We start from the raw sequence: 17,309 nt of genomic DNA on the forward strand, positions 1-17,309 counted from the left end.
GGGAAGCCTGGAGTGCTGAAGTCCATGGGGTCGCAAAGAGTTGGACACGACTGAGTGACTGAACTGTTTACGTGAGAACAAACTTGGGAGGCAAGTCAGCTCTTTTCCCTTAGTTTTCTTTTTCTTCCCCATTTTCACTTTTCATCTTCATTTAGAGGAACCATTTACTGTTCATCAGACATGTGTTATGTGCATTTGTTAGGTATATAGTAACTTTATACATATCAATTTATTTAGGGTCATTTTTGGGGAAGAGAGATATGCAAAACAGCTGCCTTTTGAAATATTTATTTTATTTTTGGCTGTGCTGGAGGACTTCTCTAGTTGCTGCGAGTGGAGGCTACTCTCTAGTTGTGGTGTGAGGGCTTGTCATTGAGGGGCTTCTCGCTGCAGAGCACAGTCTCTAGGGTGTGCAGGCTTCAGTAGTTGCAGCACTGGAGTGCATGCTCGCTAGTTGAGGTGTGCGGGCTGTTGTTCCATGGCATGTGGAATCTTCCCAGACCAGGGTCAAACCTGTGTCTCCCTCATTGGCAGGTAGATTCTTAACCACTGGACCACCAGGGAAGTCCTAGAATTTCTTGACAGAAGATTCTAAAGGTGTAAAAAATTATATTCTCTTACTTGATTTTTCGCCCTTCAGCATTCTGCTATGTCTGCATCTAAGTGTTTGTAAGTTGTTTAAAAATTCCTTTTTATTAATTTATTTATTTATATCAAAGTGAATTTAATGAAAACAGAATTTTGTGACAACCCTTAAGCTGACTGGAAACACTGTTGATTTCCTAAATCAGGGTTGGAAATATAATTACAAAGTTATTATTTTCCTTAGGTATTTTGATAGTTGCATCTATTGGGATAGTGGTCATCGTCTTGACTTCATCCATTTAGGAGAGCTAATATACCATGGGACTTAAGTGCTAAGTTGATCTACTTTAATTCATTGAGTTCATCTGGTCAGGCAGTGGGGTATAGCAGCCAGCACAGAGCCTGTGTAATAGTGGTTTGAATCTTTACTCTGCTACTTACTAGCTGACCTTGACAAGATTATTTCTAGCAGAGATTCATCATTAGTAAAGTAGGGATGATTATCTGCCTTGCAAGGTGGTTGTGAAAATTAACAATCTATGTAAATCACATTGTATTGTCTCATATATTATTCATAGTTACTCCATAAGTGGTACAGTTACTATTACTTAACCTATTCATCGTGTACATTTGCTGTTTGAGTTCATATGGTTGTGCTGATATCCAAGATAAATTTACATGGTTGTTTCAAATTAGAATTAGTAAGACTTCAAAAGCTTTTATTAAATTAAAATTAGTATTTGTTTTCTCTTTCCTTGTTTCTAATTTAATAATTGAATGTCAGGCTGGTCTTCCTTGATTTGTTCTAAATATTACATGATGCTTCTTGTTTGAGATTTTGTTACCTTCTAGAATTTTTCATTAGCAGTTGTGTATGTAGAACAGCGTTATTTTACTAAAAATTGACATTAGATTAATAGGACAATGTAGAAATTAGATAATTAAGCTTCTCTTTTAGAAAATGTGGTTGTTATTCTTCTCTCCATTATTATGTTAATACTTAAATTTTATAGCCCTCTGAAACTCCCTATAGTATGACTGAAAGATGATTTTACTACTAGAAAGTAAGTGGCCTAAAATGATTGGGGTATCAGTATTTAAAGTTCAAATTTCTTATTAAAGTTACATATTCATCCTTCTTTCAGCTATACATCTCCCTTATGGATTTTTTAAAGATTCTGTTACTACCTTAATAGTGTTCTGAGTAACTTGACTTTAATGTGATGTGTATTTTATTGATGACTTTCAAAATAATTATCATATATAATTGAATATTTAATTATTAAATTAGAAAGATAACTTAAAATTTGATTTTACATGCTCAGTGAATTCCTGTGATTAGAAAATTCTCTCATGATGTTCTATTTTTAATTAATATACCAAGTAAAACTAATTGGAAGTATCTGAAGCCCCCGGCAAAGTCTGTAATTAGACATGTGATTCATAATTAACTGACTTTTCTTATTCTTGCCTTTTCCTCTCCATTTGAATTAATTACTTGTGTTCTTCCTTAGTGCTACCTGTCTTCCTGTTCAAGATACTGATTAGAATTCGGTGATCATGGTTTGTCGTATTTTTATAGATAGATCATTTTATAAGAACTTTGTTTAGTAATGTAAAAAAATACACAACCCTGAATCATATGCACTATGAAGTATTACATTGAAGATTTTTGCCCACATTGTCAAATTAAGTGTTTATTTTTATCAGTGGCTGAAAGCAAGCATAGAAAATAGGCAGACCTGACAACTTTTCCTATCTTATACTTAAGGACCTGGGTTTTTCTTGTCAATCTGATTACTGTCTGCGTAAGTTTGATGACATACCCATTGGTCTTGGGTCATTGAGTAGAGCTGGTTATTAATTAATTCATTATTTTAGTAAAGAATTAACAGTTTGTTAAAGGTCTACCGTATGCTTTGGATACAAGGCTTTGTATACAAGGAAGCAAGAGTGATAAAAGTATTTATTGGTCACTACAACACAGGCATCAGCCAATCAAGATGGCCATAGCACTAGATTCAGGGTTTTGAAGGACCCCTCCGTTCTTTACACTGTATCAGGCTTTGCTGCTTTTGTTGCTGAGTTGGAGTGGTGGTGGTGGTGATGATAGTAGAGAGACAGGGCCATCAGCAGTTATCTTAGAGCTGGTGACGTTTAGGGCAGTGACTGTTTGCCAGACCATATTACAGAAGTATTTCAGCACAACCCTTAAGGCTACAGTGGTGCGAACCAGCTGAATATTAGCTCTGCCAGGGTGTGCTCAGTCTCTGACTATAGGCTAAGAGTTAATACCCAATTTGAGAAGTATGTAATGAAAATATGTAGACAGCACATAGGGGAAGGATTGCTTGAGTCTTTTTGGGGAAAAGTAGTGAAGACTTCTATGGTGACTAGAAATTTGCCAAAGTCAGATTCAAGGAGGAGATTCTAACCAAGCTGAGGGGAAAATAGCACTTACAAAGGTAGAGTGTGAGAGACAGTGGCAGATTCAGACATTAACGAGTAGGAGAAATGGAAGATGAAGATGTCTCTATCTAACCCTTGATTCTTAAGTTTGTTGAATATTTGTATACCGCATTTGTATCTTTGAAATTGATCCATTATTGGTAAAGAACTGCTAGACTATTTGATATTTAGCTTCTTCAACTATATCTAAATTATTTTCGGTGTAGGGAAAGAAGGGAGAATAGGAATTTGTTACAGTTGGGGGCTACACCAAGCATTGATAGAGCAAGAGTGCAATGAAAAAACTCTGCTGATTCATTGAGAGGCTTCTAATGAGCAAACACAAATTCAGACAGATTGAGGTTGGTGGGTTTTTTAATGACATAAAACTATTGCCCATGAGGCTTTTTGGCTGACATCATGAAACTAATTTTGTTTAATGACTGTGGAGGCCTACAAATTCCAATGTGCAGAAAAGGAAGTAAATTACTGGCCTGTCAGATTCCTGTTGCCTGTCATCTTTTATCTGAATAGGAGCTTTTGTTTCCAGACTGTCAGGAGCAAGTATGTGGACCCCCTTCAATGCTGTATTGGTATATGCTTGAATAATTCAATTCAAGAGTCATCTAAATATAGCAAATCTACAACAGTGAGTGGGTGTATCTTCTTATACTTGAATAATTTAGGGAATATATCCATGGATATCTCTTCATGTTTCTGAGAGCTCTTGAAATATGTCAAGGATTTGTAGTGGTGTAAGTTCTGCTTTTGTTGTCAGAGCTCATGACTCATACCTATGAAATATAATGAACTTATATGGACAGCAGAGTAAACATTTGCTCTATGACTGTTCAACTCAATGAATGATTTGAAAGCACCACTATGTGCTAAGAATTGTGAAGAATACAAAGGTGAACTACTGGCATTTTTCTGGGTATCAAATTATGTGATTTTTCTCCCTAAAGCTATATTTAGCAAAAATGACTGTCTTGATGATGATGTGTGTGTAGTGTTACAACAAAGGCTACAATAAAGGTTTGAGATACTGGTAAATATTAATAGATTATTTATTTCAAGGAAGATTTTGAAATGATAGTTTATTTATGGCTTCATTTTTGTAGCGTTTTCAATCAATGTTACTTATTTTCTCTCCACTTTCTATTACTCTGAATAATTAGAATGAGTATTTTCAGTGAAATGTATATTATATTCCAATATCAATTCAAAAAGTATATAGATAGCATCTACTGGGCCCTAGGTATGGAGTGAGCTATTCAAAATTTGCTATCCATGGAATAAAATTACTCAGTAGAAAGGAAGCTAAAATAATTAAAAAGTGAAAACTTTCAGTTCTTTGGGTGTGCTTGCTGCTGCTGCTAAGTCGCTTCAGTCGTGTCCAACTCTGTGCGACCCCAGAGACGGCAGCCCACCAGGCTTCCCCGTCCCTGGGATTCTCCAGGCAAGAACACTGGAGTGGGTTGCCATTTCCTTCTCCAATGCATGAAAGTGAAAAGTGAAAGTGAAGTTGCTCAGTCATGTCCGACTCTAGCGACCCCATGGACTGTAGCCCACCAGGCTCCTCCGTCCATGGGATTTTCCAGGCAAAAGTACTGGAGTGGGATGCCATTGCCTTCTCCGTTGGGTGTGCTTAACGTTATGAAAATGACAGATTCAACCTTAAATGCACAGAATTTGTATTTGGTTTAGCAGGTATGTTGTATTTCTTGTTGTTGTTTACAAAGGCTAATGGAAAACTTTAAGAAGGTATAGACTGTCTACTTTTTGAAAACTGATTACCTTAACCAACATACTACATCTGTGATTTTTTGTAACTTATTTCACTTTTTGGGTAGCTCAGTTTCTTTAGAAATTAACAACATTATATATGCCATCATTTGGCTAGAACCATATCTAGGGAAACAAAAAAATAGTGAGAATATTTGCCATAACAAATTGCTCCTTTTGTACCTTTGGTCATTCCATTTCCACTTCCTTTAATGCCCTCTTTTCCTGTGTCCTTTAACATCTTATTCAAAGGCTTTCTCAAAACCTTAGCTAACATTTCCCTTAATATTTTATTCTTTGGAATTTCTATAACATTTTGTTTGTTACACCTTTGGGGATATTTATTTTTTACTTTTTTGAATGAACCTGACCTATGTTTTCTATAGAATTATAAACTTTTTGAAAGTGTCATGAATGTTGAATTGGGCCATGAAAGATGGTAGGAATTTGGATAGGTGGAGAAAAGAGGATTTGTCCGCAGAAGGAAATAGCATAAACCAAGGTCCTCAGGACAAAAAGAACAAGATACTTTTTCAGGAATGTTGAGTAGGTTTATTTGCTTGGTATGGAGGATATGTGAATACTGTAGGAAGAGATGAAGCTGAGAAAATAGAAATGACCCTTGATGCTGAGCTGGTCAATTATGGTTATCAGTAGCTCATTTTGGTCAATTTGACTGTTAGGGCTCAGTGGAGAGTTGGAGGAAAGCATATTTACTCTACTATACCTCTCTTTTATTTTCAAATTACTCCACAGAAGAAAAGGGAGCCAGTGTTGTGATGGAATGTAAAGTGCTTGAGTTTAGGAGATGGGAGGCCAGGAAGACTGGGCACTTCCTTTGTAACATGCTGCAGAGGAAAGATGATGTTAGGGCTTCCTTCTAGTTGTAATGTACTGTGATACCATGGCACACTTGGAAATTTGGATTAGAGCTGCCACTGTGACCTGTTTTACCTGGTTATGAATTGTTTAGTTCAGAGGTTAGCAAAAATTTTTCTGTAAAGGGTGAGATAGTAAATATTTTGAGTTTTATGGCTACATACTGTCTCCATTGCATAGTCCTTTTTTTTTTTTTAAACTGACTTAAAAATGTAAAAATCATTGTCAGGGGCCAGATAAAAATAGGAATGGACTGGATTTGGCTGCCAGGCCGTAGTTTAGCCCTTGATTTTGTTAACTGGGGCAGTTATTACTTAAGGTTTCTAAAATTTAGAAACCAAGACCAGCTTGGTGATAGGGTTTTTCCATTTGCCTGTATTTTTATAGAATACTTGTAATTTTGGGCTTCCCTAGTGGCTCAAACACTAAAGTCCGCCTCCAAGGCAAGAAACTTGGGTTCTATCCCTGGGTCAGGAAGATCCCCGGGAGGAGGGAATGACAGCCCACTCCAGTATTCTTGCCTGGAGAATTCCATGGACAGGGGAGCCTTGTGGGCTATAGTCCATGGGATCGCATAGAGTCTTACATGACTGAGCGACTAACACACACACACATACACACAGTTATAACATATTTTCTAAAGATCAGGAAGCCAATACTCATCGAAAATTGTTTATTCATTTTCTTGCATCTTGATAATTTTGTGTTTCAGATTATGTCCTTCATTTCTAAGTGCCGTGAAAGCTCCCTGATGTCTCAAATATTTTATTCATTTTTTGATTAATTCCTAGATATTTCTTGTGTTATATTTTTGATGTCTAAGACTATTTTATTCTGATATTTAATAGCTATATCTTGATAAATACACATTGCTCTAGCACTTCTTAATGATTATTAGTATAAATAATGTAGTATTTGTATTTTATTTTAAACTATGAACAATTAAATGTTTTTTGGATATAACGTATAATAAGTCCAAAGATCAAACTTGAGAAAGCAATATATTATACAGGTGTAACTAAGCATAATGATTTAATCCCTGTGCCCATTGGTTTAAAATCGTTTTTGAATCAGACTCTCTTTTATGTTTGCCCCAGTTTTTTTGCTTCGTATGTATTCCCTGTAGTAGAGTAGGCATCTTAGATCTTTCTGACGTGAGAAGGTAGTACACTTTTTCGTGTTTAACTCCTGTCCCCACTATCTTGAATTGCCATGCTCTGTGACGAATATTTCCTATTAGATCCTTCCCTATTGATTATAGCTTATAAGTTATATCATTGTATGTTTCTATTTGATTAACCTAATACTCCTGGTTCTTTTTGTTTAATGCTATCTTCATTGCCACATTTATCTCTTTCTGTGTTTCATTTATATTTTTCTGCTATATTGGGCTCCAAAATCACTGCAGATGGTGATTGCAGCCATGAAATTAAAAGACGCTTACTCCTTGGAAGGAAAGTTATGACCAACCTAGATAGCATATTCAAAAGCAGAGACATTACTTTGCCAACAAAGGTCCGTCTAGTCAAGGCTATGGTTTTTCCAGTGGTCATGTATGGATGTGAGAGTTGGACTGTGAAGAAAGCTGAGCACCAAAGAATTGATGTTTTTGAACTGTGGTGTTGGAGAAGACTCCTGAGAGTCCCTTGGACTGCAAGGAGATCCAACCAGTCCATTCTAAAGGAGATCAGCCCTGGGATTTCTTTGGAAGGAATGATGCTAAAGCTGAAACTCCAGTACTTTGGCCACCTCATGAGAAGAGTTGACTCATTGGAAAAGACTCTGATGCTGGGAGGGATTGGGGACAGGAGGAGAAGGGGATGACAGAGGATGAGATGGCTGGATGGCATCACTGACTCGATGGACGTGAGTCTGAGTGAACTCTGGGAGTTGGTGATGGACAGGGAGGCCTGGTGTGCTGTGATTCATAGGGTTGCAAAGAGTCGGACACAACTGAGCAACTGAACTGAACTGAACTATTAATGTTATAAGTATAAACACTGTAGTGATTTTTATATTTGTAAAAGCTTTTAATTGTTTAAATAAATGATTAAATAATAAAAAACTTAATGAATATTTATCAATGCATATAATCATTATAATATTCATAAATATAATTAAAATACATAAATTCAAAGCAATACATGTCAATATTAAATATTATGGAAGTTTTAAGCTTATTTTCAGAAAGACTAGGTAAATAAATAATCATTAATGCATACAATTCTTAGAAATAGTCATGACCTAACTGTCATTTGCTGGTGTAAAGGTGATAAACAGATGTGGCTTGCAGATTGTTGATGCTTGTACTTTCATTGGCACATCTAACTGAACCTTGGGAAAACAGCACCCAGGTTCAGAAGCATAACTGTAGCCACACAGACTGCTGTATGTACATGGAGGCATGCAGTCAATACTGAATGGATAAATTAATAAATCCTCAGACTGATTCTAGGTTTCAGACTTTGGTTCTCCATAAAATGCCATTAACATAAACATAAAAGTACATACTTACTCGGAGCATTTTGAAAGTACAAAACATATGGAAAAACTTGAATTACCTATAATCTTTATGTAAAGTACTACTGACATCATGCTGCTGCTGCTGCTGCTAAGTAGCTTCAGTCGTGTCCGACTCTGTGTGACCCCATAGATGGCAGCTCACCAGGCTCACCCGTCCCCGGGACTCTCCAGGCAAGAGCACTGGAGTGGGTAGTTCTAGTCTTTTTCTGTGCTCATGTATGCATTATACATAATTCAAATTACTCAGTAGATGAACATTTTCCTGTCATTAAGCATTTTCTAATTTTATTTTAAAAATCAACTTTAGTAAGCTATGATTAATGTGCAGTATAGTTTGATGAGTGTTAACTAATGTATATATCTCTATGGTCACCACGACAATCAAAACATAGAACATTGCCATCAATGTTTCTCTTAAACACCTTTGTAGTTAGTTCTTTCAACAACATTGCTACTGTAACAACTGGCCTGCTTTCTGTTGCTATGGATTAGTTGTGTCTGTTCTAGAATTGCATATACAGAAAAATTGAACAGATAATAAAGTTCACACAGTTTACTAGTCATTAAGCATTTATGATACATAATTTTAATGATTGCTTATTCTAACTTATTAAACAATCAGTTGAACATTTAGTTTGTTTCCACTTCTTTACAGTCATAAATGTGCTATGATATAAATATTTGTTTGGATTTTTTATTATTTAGGACAGAGTTCTAAAAGAAAAAGTTACTAGATCAAATGGTTTTAACTTTTTAAGGCTCTTGTGCATTGCAAAATTGCTTTCCAGGGAAGATTTTACCTATTTACACTGCCACAAACCGTGTGCAAAGATGCCCATTATATGGCATCATTGTATTATTATAATTATGTAATTGTATTACGTTATCATTAGTGACTGTCAATATAGTGGTAGATTATGCAGCCATTAAATTAAAAGATGCTTACTCCTTGGAAGGAAAGTATTACCAACCTAGATAGTATATTGAAAAGCAGAGATATTACTTTGCCAACAAAGGTCCATCTAGTCAAGGCTATGGTTTTTCCAGTGGTCATGTATGGATGTGAGAGCTGGACTGTGAAGAAAGCTGAGCAACGAAGAATTGATGCTTTTGAACTGTGGTGTTGGAGAAGACTCTTGAGAGTCCCTTGGACTGCAAGGAGATCCAACCAGTCCATCCTAAAGGAGATCAGTCCTGGGTGTTCATTGGAAGGACTGATGCTGAAGCTGAAACTCCAATACTTTGGACACCTCATGCAAAGAGTTGACTCATTGGAAAAGACTCTGATGCTGGGAGGGATTGGGGGCAGGAGGAGAAGGGGATGATGGAGGATGAGATGGCTGGATGGCATCACCGACTCGATGGACATGAGTCTGAGTGAACTCCAGGAGATGGTGATGGACAGGGAGGCCTGGCGTGCTATGATTCATGGGGTCGCAAAGAGTTGGACACGACTGAGCGACTGAACTGAATTGAACTGAACTGATGCTATAGTAACAGTCCTCCAAATCTCAGTGGTTTAATACAACAAAGTTTGTTTTTTGCTCGTGCTACATGTCTAACACATATCAACAATGTCTTCTCTCTTTCTCTTTGGAGTCTTTTAGTGAACCATCCTAATCAGAGCTCCATCTTGTTACTTGGGTAGGCCTTCCAATTGTGTACTGGTTCCTGAAACTTGTGGACTTCCCTGGTGGCTCAAACAGTAAAGCGTCTGTCTACAATGTGGGAGACCTGGGTTCGATCCCTGGGTCCAGAAGTTCCCTAGAGAAGGAAATGGCAACCCACTCCAGTACTCTTGCCTAGAAAATCCCATGGACGGAGGAGCCTGGTGTCCATGGGGTCGCAAAGAGTCGGACACGACTGAGCGACTTCACTTTCTTTCCTGAAACTTATGCTTGATAGTATCTCATATGTCTATGTACATTTTAGTGGCTAAAGCAAGTCACATAGCCCAAACAGAGATGAAACAGAGCAGTGAAGTGCAATTCTACTGTGAGTCTCAGAAGGAGGAGAACTGGAACAGCACTAATGACTAACATCTTATTTTACAAACAACTCTAATTTTATTGATGAAAGATGATATCTCAATTTGATTTCCTTGGCCAATATAGATGAGTTTTCATAGTTTATTAGCCATTTGTTTCATATACTCTTCCCTTTTAAGTTTTATAAACACATGCTGTTGGTTTACTTTTTCATTTTCAGATATTTTGAGTACTGTCATTTTTGTGAGGATAGGAGGTCATAATGGTGATTTTATAGGGAGTGCAGACTTTTAGAAAATGCCTTTTCTTTTGAAAACTTGAGCAGGTAAAAGAAAAATATTCCTCTTGATTCCCCTCACCCCTTGTTAATATATGTTTTGATACTCTTTTTTTTTAATTTCAAGAGTTTTCAAAATGTTACATAATTATAGATAATAGAAAGTTTAGCACAATTAATATCCTTGACAGTCTACAGGTTTCTAAAGAACAACTTGAACATAAAATTTGAACAGTCAAGTTAGGTTTCTCCTCTTGAAAATATTAAGTTCTCTACTCAGATTTAGTCATATTGACTTATCGTTTTCCTTTTTTTTCAATTCAGGTGTCTGCCTAAACTGGAACTTATGCTATAAATATTTTTCTGTGGATTTTTCTGAAAACCCAAGGTGAGATATTTTATGAATACACTTGTCTTTTAAAATGTATTTATAATGAGAAATAATTGTTTCTGAAAAATTTAAGGCTTTATAAATTTAATGTCTTTTCCTCTGAGTTTTAATAGGAAGCAAATACTATTTATTATAAAGCTATATATATAGCATGCTTACTTTTAATTTGTAGGACATTTGATTGATATGAAAGGAGCTGGTTCTAGTGATTAAAATAGTTTTGAGTGAATTTTTACTTTGTTTTTCATACTCAAAGATGGGGTTCACACAGCTGTTCTCTGACACACACTTGAGAAAGATATTTGCATTATAATCTGATATTCTTAAAGGCAAACCTTTAATTAGTTAAGGCATAGATTACAATATCTGGTAACTACTTTAATAGTTCTGTTATTAAGAGTTTTCTACCACTCTGTTCTCTTGGAGCTGATTATTTTCTTTAGTTCCCACTGTTTGAGGGGGCTTATAAAATAAGGATATATCCTTTAGTATGTTAGTGTTTGATTTCTGTGGCTGGTGTTCTACTCCAACAATAATATCAAAGCCCTTTTCCTTTTCTTTTGTGTCTTGGCTCAAATCTTCTTCATCTTTTGATTTTTTAAAATATACCATTATAAGCCTGTCATCTGGTCTTTCCACCTTGAATCCAGCTCCGCCCTAAGCCATTCTTGTCACACTTATAAGGGTGCTTTTTCTAAAAGATAAATGTCATCATGTTAGTCCATGACTCAGAGTACTGAAGGATATCTTCAGTACTCTGAGTAATGTAAATATCCTTTACATTGTTTAAAGGATATTTTACAAACTCCTTTACAAAGCAGTATATTCTGCTTTTATCCATTTTTCATTTCACTGGTTCTCTGAGAATGTTGGAAACTAACATTTTAAAAAAACAGCTTTACTGAGAAATAATTTACATATCATAAAATTCACTTGTTTATTTAAATTTGGTATTTAATTAAATTTACAGAGTTATGCAACTATCATCTCAGTCTAATTTTAGAATATGTTCATTACTCCAAAGAGACATCAGTACTCATTAGCAGTCACTTCTCATTCCTCCCTCTACTCAGTCCCAGGCAACTACTAATCTACTTTCTCTTTGTGGGGCTGCCTATTCTGGACATTTCGTATAAATGAAATCGTACAATGTGTAGTCTTCTGTGACTTACTTCTTCATCTAGCATAAAGTTTTCATGGTTCATCCATGGTTCATTCATCATGAACCAGTCCTTCTTTCCTTTTTATGGCTGAATAATATTCTATTATATGTGTCAGGGATTTAGCTGACTTAAGAGAGAGAGACAGAGGGAGAGGTGGGGTTGAGGGTAGGGGTAGTACTGAGCTTCCGAGTGTCAAGAGTAGCTGGTTAAAAACAACATTCCAAAATGAAAGTGATGGTCTAGCCTTTATTCACTTACTGAGATAGTATAAGCAAGAGGCTACACCTGAGAAAGTACAGGTCCTCTCACTGAGGAAAATCAGTATGGGGGTGGGGGAGTGGTGAGGGGAGTCCTCTCACAGCTGAGGGAGCACTAAACAAAAAGTTCCTGCAGTTTTATGGACCCAGGGCTATTTGGAGGCTGAGATGGAAGGACTGGAGTGGAAGAGTATTGAGTCAGAGTAGAGAAAAAGTATCTCTAATGTTTCCTTCCTAATATGAAGATCGCAGAAGAAGCACCTCAGCTGCAGGCCACAGATTAAAGAAACTTCTGGAAGAATATACCTGGGCTAGGGATGCAGCTGTGCTAAAGAGCATGGTCAACCTGGGGGTCTGCATCCTTGACCGCAACTTTCTTCAGAGACTGCAGTGTGTTGGCTGTGCACCACACCTGGTGAGGGAAGGGCAGGTTTCCCACGTGAGGTCTGCTGGGGCCTTCGTAGTAATTTTTGGCTGGGTTGGAAAAGTCACAGGTGGATTTCTTGGTCAGGAGCTGTACTCTGCAATATGTATATACCATATTTCTTCATCAGTTGGTGAACATTTAGAGTGTTTCTACATTTTGGTTATAAATATTTTGCTGTGAACAGTTGTGTATAAGTTTTTGTGTGTACATGTTTTCATTTCTCTCAGTTATATACCTAAGAGTGGAATTGTTGGGTCATTTGGTAAATCCATGTCTGGTATTTTGAGGAACTGCCAAATAGTTTTCCAAGGAGACCGTTTCACTTCACATTCCCACCGGCAGTACATGATTTGTTTTGCCATATCATCACCAACATTTGTTATTGTCCTCTTTTTTTTTTTAATTACAGCTATTCTAATGGTTGTCAACCACTCATTGTGGTTTTGATTTGTACCTCCCTAATGGCTGGTGATGCTGAATATCTTTCCATGTGCTTAACGGCCATTTGTATATCTTTTTTTGAGAAAGGCCTATGCAAATCCTTTGCCCATTTAAAAATTAGGCTATTCTTTGATTGTAAGAGTTCTTTATGTATCCTGGATAAAGTCACTTATGAAATATATGATTTGCAAATATTTTCTCCCCTTCTGTGAGTTGTCATTTCCCTTTCTCAGTATTGTTCTTTGAAGCACAAAGATTTTATATTTATCTGTTTCTTTTATCGCTTATGATTTTGGTGTTTTATCTAAGAAATCCATGGTAATGGAGATTAATTTGTATTTTCTTTCAAATATGAGTTTTACTGTTTTAGATCTTAAATTTAGATCTGTGTTTTATTTTGAGTTAATTTTTATATGTGATGTGAAGTAGAGGCTCAACTTCATTCTTTTGCATGTTCAGATACCGAGTTGTCCTAGGCCATTGAATTAGGATGGTGCCCTTAATGAATATCGTGCTCATGTTCAGTCATGTCTGACTCTTTGGGACCCCATGGAGTAGGAGAGTAGGCCACCTGCCTCCTCTGTCCGTGGAATTTTTCCAGGCAAGCACACTGGAGCAGGTTGCCATTTCCTACTCCAGGGGATCTTCCAGACCCCGGGGATCTTCTGGACCCAGGAGTTAAACCTGCGTCTCTTGTGTTTCCTTCATTAGCAAGCATATTCTTTACCACTAGTGTCACCTGGGAAGCTATTTCTGGACTTTCAAATACATTCCATTGATTTAACATCTTCTCTTGTGCTGGTACCACATTGTCTGATTACTATAGATTTTGTAGTATTGAATTCACAATACTCCTATTTTGAATTCTCCTATTTTGTTCTTATTCAAGATTATTTTGGCTCTTCCCCTCCTGTGAGGCATGAAGAGGTTGCTTGCCAGAACATAAAGTATTTTGAGAGCATCTTTTTCCCTTCCCTCCAAGTAAATTGAAAAACAGGTACATGGTCAGAAATTCAGATAGTACCAAAGGATTTACAGTGAAAAATAAGTCTTTCTTTCACCTTAGATCCTCTGTCCCTCTCTTCAGAAGAAAGTATTGTTGGTAGTTTATTAGCTTTCAAATTGTTTTTGCAAATATATATATAAAATTTAAAATATCTTATGGAATTCATTTTAATCTGTGAAAATGTACTGTTCTACTTCTTGATTTTTCAACTTATTTCCATATCTTGGAAATCTTTCTGCATACTTAGATCTACTTCATTCGTGTTCACAGCTGCAGGATATTTTGTGTATGAGTATAGTGTCAATGATGTAATCAACATTTAGATAAGTTCCCGTCTTTACTTCCCTAAAAGCCATGTTTAAAGAATAAATTCTACCTTAAAAAAAAAAAATCATTGTTGTTGTTCAGTCACTCAGTTGTGTCTGACCCATTGCAATCCCATGGACTGCAGTATGCCAGGCTTCCCTGTGCTTCACTATCTCCCGGAGTTTGCTCAAACTCATGTCCATTGAGTTTGTGATGCCATCCAGCCATCTCATCCTCTGCTGCCCCCTTCTCCGTTTGCCTTCAACCTTTCCCATCATCAGGGTCTTTTCCAATGAGTCAGCTCTTTGCATCAGGTAGCCAAAGTATTGGAGTTGCATCTTCAGCATCAGTCCTTCAGTGAATATTCAGGGTTGATTTCCTTTAGGACTGACTGATCTGATCTCCTTGCAATCCAAGGGACTCTCAAGAGTCTTCTCCAACAGCACAGTTGAAAAGCATCAGTTCTTTAGAGCTCAGCCTTCTTTATAGTCCAGCTCTCACATCTGTACATGACTATTGGAAAAACCATAGCTTTGACTCAAAGGACCTTTATCAACCGAGTGATATCTCTGCTTTTTAATATGCTAAAAAAATCATTATAGTACCTTAATTCTGTGCCTTAATTTTGGATTTATACTGTATACACACACACATTGAACAAAGTGATAATATATACATACTTAAACTGAGTTGTCTTTAAAACATAAAGACATCTTTAATGTTTGAACCTGATAACCTTAGTTATCACACTATTTATTTCTGGGATTGAGTGATAAAAAATTCAGTCTTCAGATGTTTGCTAATTTGAACACTGATGCAAGAAACATTCCTATACATGACTCTTATAATAGTTCATGTGCAAGAGATTCTCCTGCACTATGTAATTATGAATGGAGTTGCTGGGTTATATGGTACTAAATGTTAAAGGGATAATCCAAAATTTATTTCCAAAGTGATTGCCCCATTTTATCCTTCTACCATTAGTGTGTAACAGATCCTGTTGTTTTACAGTCTCTACAATACTTGGTGTTTTTAGACTTTAAAATTTTACTAGCTGAATGATCTAAAATAAAATTAATTGTGATCTTTTAAAAAACTTTTAAAAATTAGGTATAATTTTCAGTGTTACAGTAAAACATATAGATCTAAAATATATAGTTCAGTGAGTTTTGACAAATGCATATACCTGTATAATCCATACCCCTATGAAAATTTAGAATATTTTTTCTTACTGCTTCAGTTTCCTCAGGCTCCTTCCTTGATATTCTTTTCCCTTACCACAGTGAACCACTATTCTGATTTCTGTCACTTTTTTTTAAAAGAATCATCTGTTTTCACCATCACAAAGTTCTTTCCTCCCATTCTCTCTTTTTAGTGTCTTTTAAAAAATTTGTGGCTCAATATACATAACATAAAATTTATCATCTTAACCATTTTTAAGTATACAGTTCAGTGGTTTTAAATGCTTTCGTGTTGTGCAGCAATCACCACCATCTATCCCCATAAATCTTTTCTTTTTAATTTTTAAAAATTAATTACTTTATTTGGCTACCTCAGGTCTTAGTTGTAGACTCTCTAGTCGTAGTTCACAGGCTTAGTAGTTGCAGTGCCCTTGGGCTTAGTTGTTCCGTGGAATGTGGGATCCTGATTCCCCGACCAGGGATCGAACCTATGTCCCCTGCATTGCAACTACTGGTCCACTGGGGGAATCCCCCCACCCCATAACTCTTTTCATCTTGTGGAGCAAACTCTGTCGACAATAAACAACAAATCCCCATTTTCCTTTCCCTCCAGTCCCAGGCAACCAAGATGGGACTCCTTGGTTCAACCAAAATGGGACCTCAATAATGCTTTCTGTCTTTATGACTCTGACTACTCAAAGTACTTCATGTAAATGGAATCATACAGTAATTTGTCTTTTTGTGACTGGCTTATTTCACTTAGCATAATGTCCTTGAGACTTATCCATGTTGCAGTATATTTTTGCTTCCTTTACAAAGCTGAATAATACTCTGTTATATGTATATATCATATTTTGCTTATCCATTCACCTGTTAATAAATACTTGGGTTGCGTCCATGTTTTCGCTATTATGAAAAATGCTCCTGTGAACTTTGGTGTACCAATATCTCTTTGTGATCCTGCTTTCAGTTCTTTTGGGTTTATATTCAGAAGTGGAATTGCTGGATCATATGGTAATTCTATATTTTTTTCATTTTTGAGGAATCACCATATTGTTTTCCATAGCAGAAATACCATTTGAGATTCCCCTGAACAATGCACAAAGGTTCCAGTTTCTCCACATTTTGCCTAAAATTGTTTGCTGTTTTTTTTCATAGTAGCTATTCTGTTGGGTGTGAGATGGTATCTTGTGGTTTGGATTTGCATTTCTCTAATGACTGGATCATCGAAAAAGCAAGAGAGTTCCAGAAAAACATCTATTTCTGCATTATTGACTATGCCAAAGCCTTTGACTGTGTGGATCACAATAAACTGTGGAAAATTCTGAAAGACATGGGAATCCCAGACCACTTGACTTGCCTCTTGAGAAATCTGTATGCAGATCAGGAAGCAACAATTAGAACTGGATGTGGAACAACAGACCGGTTCCAAATAGGAAAAGGAGTATGTCAAGGCTGTATATTGTCACCCTGCTTATTTAACTTATATGCAGAGTACATCATGAGAAACGCTGGGCTGGAGCAAGCACAAGCTGGAATCAAGATTGCCAGGAGAAATATCAATAACCTCAGATATGCAGATGACACCACCCTTATGGCAGAAAGTGAAGAAGAACTAAAGAGCCTCTCAATGAAAGTGAAAGAGGAGAGTG

At 36.5% G+C, this 17,309-nt stretch overlaps 1 protein-coding gene across 27 annotated transcripts in view; it reads left to right on the forward strand.

The window, feature by feature from the left end:
* The window catches only part of PEAK1 (pseudopodium enriched atypical kinase 1), a 314,448-nt gene that overhangs the window by 51,068 nt on the left and 246,071 nt on the right, over positions 1-17,309 (forward strand). For 25 of the 27 annotated variants that reach the window (XM_086363942.1, XM_086363932.1, XM_086363934.1 and 22 more), the window contains one exon: positions 10,810-10,873. The exons of the other annotated variants lie outside the window; for them this stretch is intronic. The gene's annotated coding sequence lies outside the window, so the exon portion shown is untranslated. The remainder of the gene's footprint in view (positions 1-10,809; positions 10,874-17,309) is intronic. 27 annotated transcript variants of the gene reach the window in all.

The sequence above is a fragment of the Bos grunniens genome, chromosome 21, assembly GCF_055505025.1.
Source record: "Bos grunniens cultivar Pamir isolate PY7600 chromosome 21, Bosgru_T2T1.0, whole genome shotgun sequence".
In the NCBI taxonomy this organism is placed as follows: domain Eukaryota; kingdom Metazoa; phylum Chordata; class Mammalia; order Artiodactyla; family Bovidae; genus Bos; species Bos grunniens.